Below are 12,586 nucleotides of genomic sequence, written 5' to 3' on the forward strand. Positions count from 1 at the left end.
GATGAATCATCAAGAAAATTGTAAATAGGAAAATAAAGATTTGTTCAATATTTACTGCTACAGTATGACATCACAAACCAAATATTATGGTCTATTCCCTGGAAAACTCTAGGGTTTAACCACTCCAATTTACATTCAATTATCCATTTCCCAAGTAAGAAACAATTATGGTACTGAAGTTCTAATTCTGTTGTTTTAATAATGTCAATGAGCTTTTGAACAACTTTATCCTGGGGCCACCAAATTTAAGAAGTTATAACGTTAAGGTGGTGAAAATGCTTCCTAGATTTGCTCACAGCCCCTACAGTCTTGACTAACTTTGGACACTTTGATAGCAATTTGTAGATTGGAGTTTAGCAAATCTGGTGGTGTCAAACAGTGAAATTAATTTCATTACAATTAAAGTGCTTGCTCAAATATTCATGTACTGTACCGTATAGCCCTGGCTACGCTAGAACTTAGGTTCAGTATGCCGGTTTTCAAATGGGCTTAACATGCTAAAGTTAAACCTACTTTAGCCTAGGCTACTGTACTAGTACTTGTGCATAACAAAGTTACAAGTACTCACTAAGGCATTGCCCTTCACCTTAACTTAGTATTACTGTCTAGTAAGTTCTACTTCTAGGCCTAGTACGTGGCTTGGCACACAGACATCGCTATCACTCATTTGTAAGGCTGCTGAAAACTTCTAAGAACATTTGTCAGTTTACTTCCCCAGCAGCCAGATGAGCTTCTGCAATATCACCTAGCTGCTGGGAAGATAATCACACCTAGCCGGTCTAAGTTTTATATTTAAATAGGCGTACAAACTGATTGCGCTTATACATTGCCTACTGTATGTACGATACGGTATCGCAGTACTGTATAGGGCCTCCACATCTCGCTGAACTGGCCCCTATGATAGGGTAGCTTACAATAGTCATCAGCGGTCATTTTCAATTCGATGATACCAGTAGTCATCCTATCGGTTATGCCCGATATTTTAAGAACAGAAACAATAAATAAGCCTGGCTTATGTGGTGCCAAAACTTTAACTTCTTTTTGAGTTAAGTCAAGAGACTAGAGCGATACTTAATTGAGGGACCTGCAGAAGTACTTTCATGTGCCAACATCTGTCGCCTCAATCCAACGAGGTAAATGAATCTGGAGGATTCATGTCTATTGGCTGCGCGCGTACCATGTATGGAGGGTCATGTGATGTGTTCCAGGGTGGTACTATGCTGATATTTCTCTGTAGCAGTTCGAGAACAGTGTTAGTGTCTTCGTGAAAGATTGGTCGGTTCGGACATGGGAACTAACGGCATAAGAAGGTACTGGTACTTCAGGCCTACGAAATAGTGCTAATATGCTAACGTTCAACCTTATTCTCTTGAATGAAGGCAGGCTTTCTACATAATCTTACTTATTAATACAGCTCTAGGGGCAAGCTTTGTCTCATATGGCCTAACGTTATTACTACACGCTATAAGTGAATGTAGAAATGGGAAATGTGTGGAAATGTTTAGTTCAGTGCAACCACGGAATTCTCCATGGAACAGAGCCTAATGCTGCTCGACGGGAATATAGCTATCACGTTAGGCTACAGGCACGGTTATTGCTAGGTAACGGGTGTCGTCTGCTGCTCTAAGCACGCAAACTCATTTACGTACTAGTTGGGTGAAATCATCATGCGTAATAGGGAGAGTAGTATATTAGTACCACCCTGGAACACATCACATGACCCTCCATACATGGTACGCGCGTACGCGCGTATTTACTGTGTGATAGTTTCTCCAGATTCATTTACCTCGTTGCCTCAATCCCTCACTTCAGCGTTTTCTGCCTGCTACTACGATACTATGGTACGCCGAAAGGGATTTGTATTATGTTGTTTACTTCTATGCTGTTTGTTATCATGTTGTTGTCTCCTTTGATGTTGTTGTCTCATTTAATGTTATTGTCTCCCTTAATGTTTTGTCTCATGCTTTGACTCATGAGGCATGCACAGCAATGGCATAGCAAAGCCCACTATGGCTCACATTCCTTGCAGTTGTACCTAAACTCATATTAATATTAATATTCTAAATACTACTATAGTTATACTAAGTAGGGCAATAGGGGCGGCGATTTGTTTCAAATATTAGGGGGGAGGGAGGGGGGACATTTGCTTGGGTGCAGGCGCGTAGCAACTTTCATCCCCAAAAATTGATCGCCCGCCTCGTGATATGTTATATATATGTATATATATATATATATATATATATATATATATATATATATATAAGAAAAATAAGAAAATTTGGGCCCAAAATGCCTCCCAGATCGCTGGAAATGGCACTTCCCAGGCCTTGAAAGTTGCATCTAAGCATTTTCTATTTTGAAATTACTAGCGATATCATAAAAAATAATAATAAAAATATGCTCGAGGGGAGGGGGGGGGGGGGTTCGGCCGGTTCGCCCCCTTCGCCCCGTCCCCTTGGCTACGCGCCTGCGGTTAGAAATCTAGTAGGAAACAGGCCATGTGGAAACCCAGAGAACTCATATCGATGTGGATCATAATATGATTACGTACTTACATTCATACACAAGAGATGTACAGACATTATGATAATAATCATGAGTGACAACTTGCTATACGGTCACAGATCTTAGAAACGACCACGAAGTGTCATTTACCTCATGCAGCATGTGTTTGAGGAAGTTTCAGCCGCCGCCTAGTATGTATGATTTGAAAAATAATCTCACGCATTATTTTCTATTTCTAGCCACAAAAAAACTATGCCACCAAATATTGGGGGGATAGTATATACTACATCCCCCACCTACATCCCCCCATGATCGCCGCCCATGATTTCAAGTGCAGATGATGTGAAAATGGGGAGGATCGAAGGTGATTTAAACCATATTAGATGATCTTTGGTTAAATGTTGATATTACTTCGAGTGAGCAGATGGAAGGGTGAGGGTTCAGGATGCTAAATTTGCTCCTCTTCTAACTCAAAATCTAAACGGTCATGATATGGAAGTTTGCAAGTGCCATGATAGGCCAAGATCTCAGCTATCATGTGGTGGGTAGGATATACCAGTTGAACTTAACTTCTATCTATGCTTTGGCAGGTCTTCAAAGTGACGAGTTTAGTCTGTAAGTCAATGGAACAATTAATTGTGGTGCGAGACTTGTACGTTGCGTTTTCTTGTAACAATACCTACTACGTATTTATGTTTCTTGTAACTCCAATTGTCATTTACCTCATGCAGCATTTGTTGGATGGAGTTTAAGCCGCAGCCTAGTATGAAAAATAATCTCACGCATTATTTTCTGTTTATAGCCACACAAAAAACTATACCTAAAATATTGGGGGGACATGTCCCTCCCCCCCCCCCGCTCACCATGATCGCCACCCATGTAGGGCAATATATGTTATACCTATACGTTAGGCTAGGTCCGTGCCTGTAACTTGACCACATATATCTCTTTTTCTTAAGTTGAAAGACTTTCGTAAGTTCTGCACCGATTTTACAGAGATTTCAATCATTTCTGCTTTATGTTCGTATAACCTAGCCCTACAAGATGGGCTAGTCGGTCTCTCTCGGACATTTTAGCTAGTTCTGAAGCACTACAAATTATTTGTATATGTATTTTGACGTCATAAAAGTGAACAGCGCCGCCAGTATCAAAGTAGACAACAACATCAAAGGAGACAACAGCATCAAAGAAGACAGCAACATCAAAAGAGACAACAACATGATAACAGACAATGTAGAAGTAAACAACATCATACATAACCCTTTCGACGTTCCATACGATACAACATAAGCTATCCCAGGATTCATCCCAGGATTCATCCCTGCATTCAAACTCATTACAGGATTCATCCTCAGTTTTAGATATATCACCAGATTCATCCCCGGATTCGTCCCCGGATTCAGACTCATCACAGGATTCATCACAATGTTCGTCCTCTGTTAACTGTCCAGGCAAAAACAGCCGAATCGGTAAGATCATAGCTGAGGGCCTGCCAGAAAAAAACTGTGTGATATTAACGATTTTGTGATCTAATTGTGATCTATCTGGCATCCGTTAAACTTGAAACGAAACAATTGCATAATACACCAATACCGTCCTTAATTGCAGCGCATCTGCAACGAACCTGCACCTAATCATTGGAGTTAAAGTTATAGGCTAAACGCTGCTACCTACTGTCTGGATTTATATATATATATATATATAAATATATATATATATATATATAATTTGCACGGGTACTACCCGGTTCCTAATTTATTACCCGAATCCTAAGCAAAGTGTTCTTTAAAAAAAAAAAAAAAAAAAATTGGCAAACCGACGGTTAGGCAGATTTCCCATTGACTTAGTGTGGTGTTAGGCTACAATGTGGTCGAAGATAACAGCAATAACCAAGGGGCCCGCTCGACGCGATATTACCCGGTTCCTTATTTATTACCCGAATCATACGCAAAGTGTGATCGTTTAAAAAAAAATTGCAAACCGATGTTTAGGCTGATTTCCCATTGACTAAGTGTGTTGTTAGGCTACCCTGTGTTCGAAGATAACAGCAATAACGAAAGCTTTCCATAGATATCTTATAACTGCGTCACAATTTCAGCTAATAAACAGATGGCTAGGCTAGACTACCCCCATTGACTTAGTGTGGTGGTAGGCAACCATGTGGTCGAACGTAACAGCAATAACGAAAGTATTCCATGGATGTCTTATAACTGCGTCACAACTCCAGCACATAAACAGATGGTTAGGCTTAGCTAGATTTCTCATTGACTTAGTGTGGTGTTAGGCTACCATGTGGAAGAAATTATTATTTATTTATTCATTCGTTTATTTCAAAGAAGGAAAGGCTGACAAGGAATTGTACGCGATGTTTATGGATTATAGACGGGATAACTAAAAAATAGCAATCGCAAGTGGCTTTTTACTAATCGTTTATTCCAAATGCGATCAAATTGCGCGAATCGCGCAATCTCGCGGCTAATGCGAACCCTGGACCTGCATAATAGATAGTAGTAGTATTAAAAACTGGTTAAGAGCTAAATTGGATATTTATATGGTTTGATCCAATAGACGTGCACGAGCTAGCATAAGCAGCGGCGGCAGTGCGATGTTAGTAGTAATGCTAATTATAATTAAATAATTAATTTATTAACAATTTTAATGAAGAAACAGAAGCAAAAATTATTGAGGGAGGTTTTATACCTTTTATTACACCTATGTATTTGAACATAAAAACATTTTCAGTAAAGAATATAATGCATTTATTACAGCATCCAATATGTTATTACTTGAAAATCGTGATACACGAGGGTAAACAAATTTTTCCGGGTACCCGGATACCCGACAGGTAACGGCCCTCGGGTACCCGGTTCCCGATTTTTGGACCCGTGTAAACCATTATATATATATATATATACATATATATATATATATATATGTATATATATAGATAGATATATAGATATATATATATATATATATATATATATATATATATATATATATATATATATATATATTTAACGAAAATCCACGTCTACTTTTCACTGACTATATCATTGTATATATATAGCCTATATGTAAATAGCATATATATATATATATATATATATATATATATATACATATATATATATTTATATATATATATATATATATTATAACGAAAATCCACGTTTACTCCAAAAGAAAATATTATTAGAGAAAACCAGAGAAATAAGATATGACTCAAAATTGACAAATAAGGAGTAAGTTTTAGAAAATATATTGGAATTTTCGGTCCCCTGGGCCCGAATATATATATATATATATATATATATATATATATATATATATATATATATATATATATATATATATATATAGCATATGGCCTATATATATATATATATACATAGATATATATATATATATATATATATATATATACATATATATAGCATATGGCCTATATATATATATATATATATATATATATATATATATATATATATACCGTATATATATATATCGTATATATATATATATATATATATATATATATATATATATATATATAGGAATAACGGAAAGACTGTTAAACAGCTATGCTGCATTTAGAGAAAGGCTGGATCTCGAGTGAGATACAATAATTGAATTAGGTAAGTGATTGGAAGTAAAACAGCCAATGTTTGGTTTTTGCAGAGCTTTCGAGCAAAACTAGCTCTTCTTCAGTGCATGATCACCGAAAGTGACAAGGAGTAGCAGGAATTGAAACTGTTTTATAGAGGAGATGTCGGCATGGTTGTAAAGGCAAAGCGACTTACTGATTTCTGCTGAATAGAGCAGAAGTTTTAGAAATTCGGATTATTTTAATCCGCGTCGGATTATTTTAATCCGATTCCGTCGTAATTGTAAAGGAATTGTTTTGGTTTATCTGGGACGGCAAATCGTTTCTGATGTTTAAACCGAATGGTGCCGTGGTCTTTAGGTTTAGTTCCCAGAAATTTTCTTTCGCTTTCCTAGATTTATCTGTCCAAGAATCGTTCTGGTCAATGGCAATAACACGCAAATTCTCAATTGAATGATTTTGGAGATTGAAGTGATTTGCAACAGGTTGGTAGATCTTTTTTGTTTTGATCGCCGATCTATGTTGTGTCATTCTCATTCTAAGAGTGTTTTTTGACTCTCCAATGTATTGTAAGTTACAAATATTGCAGTAGATGAGGTAAATGACATTTTTGGATAGGCAGTTAATTTTGTGCCGAATTTGGAACGTGCGTTTGGTTTGGTTGCTCTGAAAGGCCCCGGTCGAATCGACAAGTAAGCACGTTTTGCAATTTTGTGTACAGGGCGATGATCCTGTAGTTCCTGTTTTGCTTTCCTCTAATGGGGTGTCATCCCGAAAGGATGCCCGAACTAGGATATCCCGTAGGTTGCTGGGTCTTTTAAAAGCGATGACAGGTAATTCTGGGAATACTGATTTCAGGCGTTCGGTGCCTTGAAGTAGGTGAAAATTCTTCTGAATGATATTAGCCAGTGGTGGGAGACCAGGGTGGAATTCAGTAACCAATGGTACCCTTTTGGAACTGGTTTGACGAGTTTTGTACGTCAATGTTTCGGTACGGGGTTTGCTTTCAGCCTTTTTGATGGCATTTTCAATAGTACCCCGAAAATACTGTCTGTTTAGGAGGTGTTGTGACAGTTCTTTAGTGCGTGAATCAAAATCGACTTCAGAGGAGCAAATGCGTCGAATGCGCAACGCTTGACTGTACGGAATATTTCTGGTACAGTGACGTGGATGGCAACTGCTTGGTAAGAGGTAGTTGTGCTTGTTCGTGGGTTTATTGAACAAGTCTGTTTTGAGTGAACCATTTTGTAGGGTCACGGTGGTGTCCAGAAAGTGAACGCCATGTCCAGAAAAATCAGCAGTGAATTTGATAGTGTGATGAAACGAGTTTATGTCATCAATGAAGAGTTTTAGATTAGCCTCACCATGGGTCCATATCATAAAGATATCGTCAATGTAACGTAACCACGTGTGTGGTTTCAAGTTTTGTCGAGATAAAAATTCTTTCTCGAGGTTTCCCATAAAGATGTTGGCAAAAGACGGTGCCATTTTGGTACCCATTGCGGTGCCATGAATTTGGAGATAGTGTTTGTTGCCAAATACCAGATTATTGTTGGTCAAGATAAGTTGCATTAATTCGGCCAATTCTTTCTTCGTGGGGGTTTTGCCACGTATCGGTTTGAATGCTTTTGTGCAGGCCGAAATGCCCTCTTCGTTAGGGATATTTGTGTATAACGAAGACACATCCAAGGTAACTAACAGAGAAGATAAGGGAAGATTTTTTATTTCCCCAATTTTCCGGATGAAATCCGTAGTGTCCTGCACATAGGACGGTAGGGCCGAAACGAGAGGTTGGATGAGGAGATCCACGAATTTGGAAATTTTTTCAGTCGCTGTGCCATTACCCGATATTATGGGCCTCCCGGGATTGCCTTCTTTGTGAATTTTAGGCAGAAAATAAAAGCGACCATGTTTTGGGTCGTTTTCCAGGAGGTTTTGGCCTAACTTGCGGTCAATGGAACCGTTAGAGACTATCTTTTGGATGACTCTTTTCACGTTTTGTGTGATTTCTTGAGTGGGATCAGAATCCAGGAGTTTGTAGTGTTGAGGGTTGCCGAGTAGTCTGTTGGCTTCCTCTCTGTAGAATTGTTTGCCCATAGCGACAATTGCAGAACCCTTGTCGGCTGGCTTGATGACAATGTCATCGCGCTTCCGCAGTTCATGAATGGCCTGTCTCTCAGTTTTGTTGAGATTGTCGCGGAAGTCTGGGGCGGAGGTGTGTGTTTTGACATCCTCTTCAATGGCCGAAATAAATGATTCAAGAGGCGCACAATGGGCCTTGGGTGGATTCCACGAGCTTTTTGGCTTAAAATTGGAATGCAAGTCGTTGGTTTCTTGCGTGGTGTTATTGCCATTTTCGTCGGCAAAAAATTCACGGAGACGTAAGCGTCGATAGAACAGATTTAGGTCAAGAGAAAGTTTCTGAGCGTTTACTTGCCGTGGTTTAGGGCAAAAATTTAGACCTTTGGAGAGTAGGTTTGTTTCTCCTGCCGAGAGTTGGCAATCAATGGTAACAACTGCACTTTTGGTGGTGTTGCATGCGGTCTGTATCTCTTTCCGACGGAATCTGCGAGACCTGGTTCTTTTTGAGGTTTCAAGTTGGGTTTCACCAGAAGACTTAACTCTTTGCGTGACATTATCCCTCTTCAATTTGTGACATTGTCTTGAAGCTAGGGTATGTGAGAGGTTCAAGCAAATTTTGGAGATGGAGTCAAGGTTTCTTTCGAACTCGTTCTTGGGGAGTTCTTTTTGCAGTTTTCTGGTTTTGGAATCAATTTGCTGGCTAAGTTCGTGAATTGTTTTGCGACAAATACTTATTTGCACAGCCATTAATTCAAGCGAAGCATTCTTAAGGATGCCTTTCCAATTGGCAAAGCTGTCGCTATCAGAAAGTGGTAAACCAGCACGGACCTTGATTTTAAGTCCTTTTGGTACCGTTTTGTGTTTACGGTATAGTCTGTAGTTGGAAAGATGATGCCGATACCTAACCCGTTTTTCGGAAAGGCGTCGAAGCGTTTTCAAAGTTTCAAAGGTGCTCTCCATTTTGAAGCATAGTTGGATCAATTAGATACCAACAGTGAAAGATATAGATAGGAATAACGGAAAAACTGTTAAACAGCTATGCTGCATTTAGAGAAAGGCTGGATCTCGAGTGAGATACAATAATTGAATTAGGTAAGTGATTGGAAGTAAATATATATATATATATATATATATATATATATATATATATATATATATATATATATATATATATATATATATATATATATATATGATATATATGTATATATATATCATAAAACGAAATTCGAATCGTCCATCCAACGAAGTTAAATTAAGGTTGACCGATGCACGGCATCTGCTCGACCTTTGTTACGATTATAAATTAATGGGGATTATCGTAAGGTCACGTGCAAGATGGGTGGAGAAGGGTGAGACAAGTTCGAGTTACTTTCTGAATTTGGAAAATAGTAATAAATTAAGCCATTCTATCAACAGAATTATTAACGACAGAGGTGATGTTATCACCAATAGTGGTCAAATTTTAAAAGAGGCTACTGTGTTCTACAAAAATCTGTATACTAAAGATTATAATGTGGATTCGACCTCTTTCTATAGAAATGACATCAATCATATCAAATTGTCAAACGAACAGAGGAGTGCTTGTGAGGGAGAGTTAACATTGGCAGAGTGTACCCGTACTTTGCTGTCTTTACCACGGAATAAGTCGCCAGGATCTGATGGGCTTCCTTCAGAAATTTATAAAGTTTTTTGGAATGACATTGGCAATATCGTTGTAGATTCTTTTAATTATGCCTTTAGACATGGGTTTGTTTCTGACGAGCAGGGGAGGGCGATTATTACCTTGCTTCCAAAAGCTTCAAAGACTCCCCAAGAATTAGAGCATCTTAAGAATTGGAGACCCATTTCTCTACTAAACTCTGATTATAAGATTGCATCTAAAAGTATCGCTTTTCGCATAAAGCAAAATCTTGCAGACTTGATAAGCCCCGAGCAGACCGGTTTTCTCAAGGACGGTATATAGGGGAAAACAGAACTGTTTTAGACCTTATTTCCTATTGTGATGATAGGAATGTCCCTGGGGCTTTGCTCCTTTTGGACTTTGAGAAGGCCTTCGACAAATTAGACTGGGGCTTTGTTCAGGATACGCTTGCTTTTTTTTAATTTCGGTCCCGATCTGAAGCAATGGATCTCCACTTTTTACAGAAACGTTATAGTACGTGTATAACTAATAATGGCTTTATATCTGAATATTTTAATATTTCTCGTGGGGTGAGGCAAGGGTGCCCACTTAGCCCTTATTTATTTATCATTTGTAGTGAAATTTTCACCAGTATGGTAAAATTAAATACGGCCATCAAAGGTATTAGAGTCGGTACTAGCGAATTCAAAATTTCCCAATATGCTGATGATAGTGTTATAATAACTGATGGTAGCAGAGACACTTTTAATGAAGTCATCACAGTATTATCAACTTTTTCCAAGTGCTCAGGATTGCAGGTTAATATGAGTAAGTCATACATTTTTCCAATGGGGTCCCTAGTCCCCAATTACCCGGGTTATTTCAATGAATTTAATTTTCGTATTACACATGGTCCGGTCAACTATCTTGGTATTAATTTCACGCATCACGCGGAAGATTTCTTCAAGTTAAATTACTTGCCAAAGCTATCTCGTATAAAGAATCTTATTCACCAATGGTCGAAGCGAGATTTAACTCCTATAGGCAAAATTATTATTATTAAAACTTTCGCAGTGTCCCAATTGGTGTATATCCTTACAGTTTTGCCGTCTCCTCCTGTGAATTTTCTTCAAGAGATAAATAGGTTGTTTCTTAAATTTATCTGGGATAATAAGCCAGACAAAATACGGAGAAGCGTTCTCTTAAATAATAAACAAGATGGTGGGCTACGTATGATTGACGTCGCCTTGTTTGCAACAAGTTTAAAAACATCTTGGGTAAAAATGTATCTAGATGATAATCATAGACCGTGGAAGGATCTGTTTGATTACTGCTTGAAGGCCCATGGCTGTAGGTTTTTGTTCAATTGTAATTTTCAGAACACAGATGTTAATGATATTTCAAATGTATTTGTAAAAGAGGTCTGTCAAGCTTGGGCTCACTATAATTACAATATTCCTGTAGGTAATTATGGCAATCAAATAATCCTAAATAATTCTTTTATCAAGATTGATATTAAACAGATCATTTACAATGAAAGACTTTTTAGAGCCGGTGCGTACTATGTTAGTAATTTTTTTAATGAGGATGGTACCATACTACAGTATAGGGACTTCATGGAAAAGCACGACATTGAACATTTTTCCTATCTTAATTACTTTAGTATTGTTTCGGCAATCCCGAGGTATTGGAGAAATAATTTGGGTGATGATGCTAATTTAAATATTAATTGTCAACGTATGACAAAGTTCATATTCGCACCGAAAAGCAATAGATGTGTATACGAGAACTTAGTTAAAGATAAGGTTACGACCCCTAGGGCAAAACTAAAATGGGAAGAAAAATATCGCACAGTCGACTAGAATTGGCAACGAATATTTTCTTTAATATGTACGGCTGTCAGGGATCCCAAAATTCGGTATTTTCAGTTCCGATTCTTGCATCGAATTCTTGGTGTTAATCAGTACATGCATAGAATCGGAATTGCTAACACCCCAACTTGTAGTTTTTGCAACAATTTTGATGAGACTCTGGAGCATTTATTTTGGTTTTGCAATTATGTTGATTCATTTTGGAAGGAGGTTGTTAGAAAATGGTGGAAATGTAGTTTTGAGCTTTCTCCCTATATTATATCTTTCGGATGTATCAATGATGAATTAAACCCGATAAATTTCTTAAGTTTCAATGCCAAATATTATATTTTCTTTTGTAAGGTACAGAACAAGATTCCGACAGCTGAGGAATTTTCGATTTCAATTATCAGTTGAAAAGTTCCTTCTGCAAAAAGAGAAAAAGGAGCATAAATTGATTAAGTTCGATAATTGTTTTGAAAATGTTTAGGAGCATGTATTGTATTGGAGTATTATAATTTGATATAAAGGTGCTGTGACACCGTGCTGTTTTATATTGTGTTGAGAAGAGAAATAAAATACGGATGAAAAAAACAAAAAAAAAACGAAATTCCACGTTTACTCCAAAAGAAAATATTATTAGAGAAAACCAGAGAATAAGATATGACTCATAATTATATATATATATATATATATATATATATATATCTTCTTGAACTATTCTCTACATCGGTCAAACTTGGCCAATTGTTTAACTGTTTCCTATATCGGCCAAACTTGGCCGATTGTTTGACAATATATCGTTGGGTAAGTTCCATACTTTACCTTTTCCACAAACTTCCTAAATTAATAGCAGACGCTCAACAAGCACTACCCGGAGTGACCCCTTCTCACCAGGCTGGGAATATCCGCCGTTCT

This window comes from Apostichopus japonicus, chromosome 13 (genome assembly GCF_037975245.1).
Source record: "Apostichopus japonicus isolate 1M-3 chromosome 13, ASM3797524v1, whole genome shotgun sequence".
Lineage (NCBI taxonomy): Eukaryota > Metazoa > Echinodermata > Holothuroidea > Aspidochirotida > Stichopodidae > Apostichopus > Apostichopus japonicus.